Consider the following 8,672-nt stretch of genomic DNA (forward strand, 5'->3'; position numbering starts at 1 on the left):
GGATATGATTAGCTGTACACCGGATATTAGGAGATAGGAATATTAGGATGATATTTGACTTTATTTGTTTCCTTATTTTACAGATTTTGTTCCTTTGTTTAGGGAATAGATTAGGCCTTCTCCGGCCTATATAGTCTCTGTATGTTTTCTCCGAAATAAGACAGAAGGAATAAAAAACATTTTTCTTGCCTAATTCTTACAATATAATATAGTAAATATTATATATATATATATATAATATAGTAAATTTTTTATATTGATGGATGTGATGTCATACATGACCATACACTAAAGCATAAAGACTCAATATCAAGTATTCTTTTCAATAGAAGCAGAGCTTGCCTGTCAATAAAATTAATAATAATGAAGCAAAACTTGTCATGTAATATGATGTGCTAAGCCTTCTAACTACGCATAACTACACAGATCCTTTCTCCAAGGCCATATGGACATGGCGAATGGGCCAGGCCCGCACATTGTGAACCTATATGGACAGGCCAATATGAGTCTTAGACGGGCTAGTCCATGGTTTTTCACAGGCCATGTTAGGCTGGCCTATGGGTCAAGATGTGCCAACACAATAAAACTTACGAATATTGATTGGTTAGGCGTGTCTTGATGGGCCAGCCCACGAGCTCATGCTCATAGTTGCATCTCTAAACTATGCTTATGCAATTCAAGCGAGATTGAGCCTGTAGGCTAGTAGGTTATGCTTTCTTTCTGGGCTAGATTGCATCAGCATATCTTGGTCTCAGATCGGCCCACTAGACCCAAAATGGCCAGCCAATCTAAGGCCCATTTTGGTCCAGTTTTGAATAAATAACATATATATATTGTAATATTGTCATTACAAAATATATATATATATACAGGACGAACATAGGCTTGGAAAATGGAGCTTAAGTTAAAAGGCCTTGCACATCATATTACATGGCAGGCTTTGCGTTATTATTTATTAGGATTAATTATAAAAATTCTAACTACACCTCTTAACACTTTGCCTTTTAACTTTTGAAATGTAATATCCGTTTTCTCTGAACAATAAAATGTTAACAAAAAAGCCTACTCTATTAGGTTTTTTAACGGAAATTGACATTTAATTTGTTATTTTGCGATATTTTGATAACTTTATGGTTTAAAATTTAGTTTGAATTTAAAACTAATTTAAATTGAAACATATAACTATGATACATCTATTATTGATTGAATGTAAGTTAAAAATTTTATGAATATTTTCTTTTGTAGAATTAAAAATTTTTGTGAATTTTTAAATTAATTTAAATTCAAATTAAATTATACATCATAGAATTATCAAAAATACCCTTAAAATAACAAATTAAATATTAATTTTAGTTAAAAAATTAATGGATGGGGAGAATTTTCGTAATTAATCCTATGTATTATTATTATTATTATTATTGTTAGGCAAAGACACTGGAGTCTCCAAGATTCAGTGTATGGTCATGTGCGACCTATCACATTCATCAATATAAAATATTTACGGTAAATTTAATAACTATTATATATAATACTTATAAATTTAGGAATAGTCTCTGGTGAGACAGTATCAAAAATATTTGTCTTGTCAGGCATATCAAATTCCACCATCAGATTTTAGATCAATGGCGTCAAAGAAGTGGATTTTTTTTAATGTTTTATTGGTTAACAAGAAGGGTACTAGTTTACAGGAATCGAAATAAATATAAGGTATCGTTAAAAAACATATTATTGCAGCCTTCATGTTGTTTTCTTTTTCCTTTTAAGGGTTTGTTCATGTTTTAATCAATAAGAATTTCTTCTTACAAATTTCTCTCATTCTAATTTTTTCGAGTTTTCGTGGTGTTCTTACTAACTAAATCAAATACATTCAATCTTATCTATTATTGTATTTTCATCTTATTTTTAGGTGACAGGGTTAAATACTTATTTTTTAACAAGTCGACTACGCAATATAGCTGATAATTATATCCCATGCATTATAAAACTACATTATCATAATTATTCAGTCCCCTAATACCAAACAACATTACATTTAAAGTATATTAACAACCACAATTACAGCAATGTACATGCTACCACCTCAATTGTCCACTTCTTTTATATAGAAGTTACATGTCTAAAAGGAAATGTTACAATGTACATGCTACTACCTCAAATGTTATACTACCCCTCAACTGATTAAAATACAACATTCTCACCTGCCACCTTCCTGCAAGCATCTTCATGTGTCATTCACTCAAGAAAATAAAACTTAGGGTCTGTTTGATTCATACGTTTAAATTATAGTTCATGATTCTAACATTTGAAATTTAAATTTTTTGTTAAAAGAAAACATTGTTGCAAAATTAAAAATCATGGTTTGAACTATGCAGAATACTTGAAACGCGCCCTTAAACATCCCTAAGATTATTACCAGGTGGCGTCCTTTTATTACCATTCGTATCTATTAAAATATTCTAATATAGGTGTCACTCCATTCCGACTCTACCTATTATTTAATATAATAATTATTAAAAATAATATTATATTATACATTTAGGCCGAGTCTCCAATCCGATTCTGGACTGGAGTGGTGCCTAAGTTTATAGCTTATAAAAGGTATGTTAATTAAGGGAAGTCTACCAAATGTTCTGTTTATGTTGAAGGTGACAATTTGCTTTGTGTGATAGAAGGGATAGCTGGATATACCTGTAGGTGAGGAGGTTCTATTTTATGCGATGGAAGGGCATTAATGTAAAATACCGTGATTATATAATAGAGAAAATGTATATCCAGTGAAGTATATGTCTAACAGCAACGACAATGTAGCATGCATGATTAATGTGAAATGAGTGAAGTAATAATTACGTTTCTAGCCATGCTTATAATTATACAGTCATCTAAAGTTTAAGAATTTAATCTCAAAACATATGTATTTACAATTCCAAAATAGTATGTGCGCAGTTTTTTTGGTCCGACCATATATACAGCGGTCAACGAAGCCAACTCTCATGTTCACTGTTTTGCCTTGTTCTTGCCTTTATCTACAGCACAGAGTAAACTTTAATGAGCTACAGTCTTAGTAAGTGGAGCTACAATTACATAATCCCATTTCAATGTATGCATGCATCACAACATCCTAGATAACCAATGCCAATCAATTCTCACACTCTATGCACGTGCACTATGTATCTTAGGGCCCTCCCGGAACTGCCGCCAACCTTTTCACAATCTAGCCACATGTCAATTTCTCAAATCACAATATTAGGTTCCCCATTATCACCCACCTGACTTGAGGGAGCGGCCAGTGCATTCAAATTCACAAATTCACAATATTACAATATAGTCTCCGTCATCACCCACCTGACTCCAGAGACTTGCACGGCTCAATCACAATCTCATCTATCACTATATGAGTCCTTTGAGGGCTTGGCAGTACCGGCCTATCGTGCATACTATTTCACTCTGAGTACAATACACTTGCACTAGCATGCTTTCACAAAACATACACATTGACAATGCCACAAAAATCACATAATAACATACTAGACATTCCATAGAAATTCTACCAAACAAGGTTTACAAGTGTTGTCTCTACTATCCAAAATAGACAAACTGGATTTCGTTATTTGAAGCTCAACAACTTAGTTATAATGATTTGTTGTCTTTACTTATTCAATTTAAGAATCACTCTTTTAACACATGTCTCATATTTCATTAAGAGATTTATATTTAATGATAATATAACCTCAAGGTTCTAAACCATAAATCGTTTAGCCATAAATCAATTTCTAACTCGAATCTATATTCTTCATAAGTTCAGTAAATTGACAGATTCGTTGACCTTGACAGGAATATACATAAATTATTATCTAAGTCTCTAAAAATTCTAAAATCAACTCTAAAAGAAACTAGACACATAGATATTTTCAACAAGTTATTATATGCCTAAATCTGAGCTATTTAAGTGTCTCGAAAATAGTTTGAAGAAATCAAAATTATGGTTTTTCCTGAGTTTAACAGTTTTTGAGAAGTTTCTACACGAAACTTCTAATTCGCACAACTCGGGCTACAAAACTTCAAATGATGTGATTCCACCTCTCACAGGTCACTAATAACATATTATAAATGGTAGTAATAGTGATTTAGGTGCAGCAACCATAAATCATGAAATGGACATCTCGGTTCTTGTTCTTCAGATTTCCTAGAAAACGCAACTTGAGCAACCGTTATGAAAATATTCATAAAATATTCTATATGGCGTCAAAAATTTTAAAGTCAATGCAATCGAACTAGACATCTAGGCATTTTTAAAGAGCCGGCCCGTTAAGGCCTTCAAAAACACGTTATGCCAGATTAAATCTTGCCGGTCTTTCTGCAGAAAAACCAGCCACCAAGCCTAACTTTAAAAAGTTGTAACTCACTAATCAAAAATACTTTTCTGGTGATTCTTGGGCTCGGATTTCATTTTCAAGTCTATTATCTGGTAAAACTAGTGATAATTTCCAAGAAATTCATTTTAATACCCCGTTTTATAAATCTTCACGGCTAACCCAATTCTTATATTATAAACAGTAAACCCACTTCCAAAAATCACCCAGAATTCAATATAACTCCAATTACTTTAAATTATACCAATTTGGAAAGCTCAAGGTGTCTACTAATTCCCATAAAAATCTCAGAACCAATTTCACATATTAAGTTAATTATCCAAACCAAAATTAAAAACTGCTCAGAATTAAAAACAGAGCATAAACTTAACTCACCAAATTCCTTTTAAAATCTAATTCCTCTTCAATTCTGGGCTGAGTTGAATCTTTCTTCTCCTCAAGCTAAAATCAAAACATAATTCAGTCAATTACTCCTAACCAAACACTCAGTCATTCAAAGATTTTCCCCAAATAAACTCTTACTTTGAACCCTAGCTCAAATCAATCCTTTACTTCAATGAAATGCTGCAGCTCTTTGTGGGAGAAGAAGGATGAATCAAGGAAAAGAGAAAAAAAAAAAATGCAGAGGGAGAGGGAGAGGAAGAGGGTATTCGGTGGAAGCAATAGAGAGAGTGATTTTTTTTTATTCCTCAACTTGTTTCTCTCTGTTTTTTTTTTCTTTAATGCTCTTAGCCTCTCGACGTGTCTAAGGGGAAAAAAACTTTGTGGCTTGGCTGAAACTCCAGTTAGGGGTGTAAAAAATGAGCCGAACCCGACGAAACCGTCCGAGCCGACCTATCCTACCCGAATATAGTGGAAAGCCGATCCGGCCGAATCAATTTCCTAATTCATTTCTTCTTTCTTTGTCTGCGCCTCAGCCTCTCACATTTCCTTTCCTCCCTCGAGTCCTCGCCATTTCTGTCTTCTTCACTGCCTCAGCCTCTCTCTTTCTTCTTCGTTGATTGTTCTCTTTCTCTTTCTCTTCCGGCGAACACAGACGCAGAAACGAAGGTCTTCACCTCCTATCATGGTGGCTTCTTCTTTTATTGCTTCAATATTTTTGTTGGGTTTCTTCTTTTATTGCTTCAACATTTTTGTTTCTTGCTTTTTTTGTCCGATTATTTCTTCATTAGCTGCTCTATGTACCATAATTTATTGTTCACGGTTGATTTTTGTTTTTGTTTTTTTTTTTTAAATTTGGTAATGCATGTTGTTTGCTTCAATTTCTTCGCAGGTTCTTGTTGCAAAAATTTAACTATGCTTACAAGTGCTCAAATCGTATAAGTAATAAAGTGGTCTGAAGACCGTCCCACGAGGATTGACGTTAAGAATGTAAACTAACTATTGCGAATATCATATCTTAATTTCATTTAAGCGATCAAATTTGAATGTGATAAACTCAAAGAAAAACTAAAATAAAAGAAAACTAAATTAAAAGGAAAGATAACAGTAATGAATAACACACGCTGAGATTAAAATGGAAAATCAATATGATGGCAATGTTAGGGTTTCAACTTCACTTTATTGCGATTATGTTTCTCCGTAGTAATGTGCCTAACCTAGTTCAACGTTCTCAAGAACCTAGAGTGTTGTGTATCCTTATACCCTCGCTCGAGTGCCACATAAAGAATGTGTAGGTGATATCAAACCTATATCTCTATACAACTATTCACCCCTACCTTCATTAAGCTCCACTCTAGAAACAATTCATGGAATTCCACTTCTCAATTTCACAACCTAAAATTATTTTTGCTACCTAGGCAATGTTTATCTCTCGACCTCACACCAACTTAAGTTGTTCTACCCATTTCTTGATTGCTTGAACGTTCCCCTCTCGAGTATTAATCCTCACAATCTAAATTTACCCAATTCACAATCTCACAAAGCATGACAATATGTAAATCATAAATTTGGTAGCAACAATTCAAAATAGAACACAAAAAGAAATGAAGAACTTTAATTAAATGCACATTAAAATGTAGAAACAATAATCACAAATAGAGATTCATCTAAACCCTAACAATTAAGAAAATTAGCCACACATCATGTGGTTCACAGTCTCAAAATAATATTCAAAACCTAGAAAAATACAAGAAGAAAGATAAGAAGAGAATGAAGAACGCTTGAAATTCTTGAAGAATCGCTCCAATTTCCCTCTGGAATCCTCTCCAATTTTTGTTTTTCTTCCTTTGTAATTTTTGCTTTCTTTTTCTTCCTCCCTCCTTTCAGTTTTCAATCACCCCCGTTTTATTTCACGTCCATCACGCCTCCAAGGAAGCCAATTCTAACTTTCCATAAAAGTCTGCGCACCAGCCTAGGGCAAAACACGTGTTTCTAATAAAATCGGGTAACTCAGGCGACATATCGCCTAGAACAGGTGACATATCGCACCTCTCACTGTTCCTTTGTACAGGTTTGCTCGATTTTGCTCCTTTTCGCGTCGCCATTTGAAGGCACCGTATCGCCTCATTCTCTGTCTTTTTGATCCAAAATGCCTCAAAACTCGGTGATTTCACCCACTCCTACACACTCAAGGGAAAATTATCAAATTCACATAAAAACTTGAGGAAAAACACACCGAAACTAACTAAAGGAGTAACGAATGAGTGCATAAATTACGCACTCATCAGTTCTTTATCTTTTTCTTTGATGGATTTATCTGTGCACACGCTTTATTTGTATCGGTTGACTTTCTCTTGGTTGATCTTATGCCGCGTATGGGTAACTTTCAATTTTTTTCCTTTCATTTATTGCTTTGATGATTTGGGCTGTTTATAGTCATCATTAATTTGCTTTGTTGGGTTGATGATTTGTGGTGATTTTGGTATATACATATTAAATGAATTGTTGTTTTTTTTCTTGTGCATTTTCTAGAATCTGCACCAATTTTAGCATCTATTATCTAGAATCCCGGTGATTTTAGGGGAAAAAAAATTTCCCCTTTTTTTTTTCTTCCCCCTTTTTCTTGCCTCTGCCTTTTCCTATATATGAGGCAATTATTTTTTAAATTGCTCCTAGGCCTGTATTGGTTTTGTTGCTTAATTAGGAAATTTTAATCCTCCAATTCTTGTAAGTTGAGTATGTATTACTACGTGTTACATTACTAGAGGCCATCTACTGTTCATGATAACTTTTTCACGCATTATTTATGAATGTTGCAGACAAGTTGTAATACGTGTTTCTGTTTCCTTCTCCTATACCTGCTATTTCTCCCGTTCTGTTTTATCTTTCATTATCTACTATTGTTTTACTTCATTGTTCTCCATTTACTGCTCTACTCCTTTAGCTCTATCCCATTTAACCGCTTCTATTTGTTGTTGCTTTACCTATGATCATTTAAGTCCCGTTCATTTCGCTGATTCGAGTTTAGAATTCGGGTTTTACTACAGTAAAAAGTTCTCAGAAACAGTCACATTTAACTTTTTTGCTACAGTAAAAAACTCTCACACAAAATCATATCTCAACTCAAATTATAAATTTAAATCAACGAAGTAAACGGGTCCTTACTCTTTCATTTCACCTTCTATCATTTACTCCTCTGTTTTCCTATCCTATTATCTTTAACTGTCTGTCTCCATTTCTGGTTGGTTAATATCTCACAGTTAGAATAGTGTTCACAGCTCTCCAAGTACTATTAATAGCTTATGCTTGCTTTTCTCTAATGTTATTAACATTTATTCTTTCTTTGCTTTATTACTTCTCTTGATCGATGGTTTTATTATTTTGTTATTATTTAATGACGTTCAGATGTTCTCTTGCACTTTACTTGCTTCTTAATAACATACATAGATATGTCTTTATTTCAAATATTTTATCTTTAGTCTCTCTTTTTTTTCTTCCCTTTTTTCTCCGTCCTCTTTTCCTTTTTCTACTTCCCTTTTTTTTATCTTTTCCCCTTATGGCGATGATGAGCAGGAATAACTTTAATACATTGAGTTTGATATGATTTATCCAAAAATTACCGTGAATATATATTTTTTCATTCTATCTTGTTTTTATTCTTCTTTTTTATTCAGAATCTTTGGCTGTTAATTTGTTTCTTCTTCCTTTTCCATTTCTTTTTCTCTTCTTTTTCTTTTTTCTTTTTTCTGTTTCCCTTTTTTCCGTCCTTTCATTTTTCTTATGTTTTTCCCTTTTTTTGTTTTTCTTCAACTTATATCTTTTAATTGGTTTTTGTTTTCTGTCCACCTTACATATGTGACGACCCTCCTATGAGGCCGCCACCGTAGCTTACTTTTTAACTTGTACTTACTAGGATTTCTT

The 8,672-nt window shown here is 33.2% G+C and overlaps 1 long non-coding RNA gene across 1 annotated transcript; it reads right to left on the reverse strand.

Annotated features, from left to right (window-relative positions):
* Positions 1–2,943: 2,943 nt before the first annotated feature.
* Positions 2,944–5,447, reverse strand: LOC112092878. Its single transcript, XR_002902798.1, has 3 exons — positions 4,893–5,447; positions 4,746–4,811; positions 2,944–3,023 (listed from the first exon to the last, which is right to left on the reverse strand). It is a non-coding gene; the product is annotated as an uncharacterized LOC112092878 (long non-coding RNA).
* Between the last annotated feature and the right edge of the window lie 3,225 nt (positions 5,448–8,672).

This window comes from Morus notabilis, unplaced genomic scaffold (assembly GCF_000414095.1).
Source record: "Morus notabilis unplaced genomic scaffold, ASM41409v2 Scaffold181, whole genome shotgun sequence".
Taxonomy (NCBI): Eukaryota; Viridiplantae; Streptophyta; class Magnoliopsida; order Rosales; family Moraceae; genus Morus; species Morus notabilis.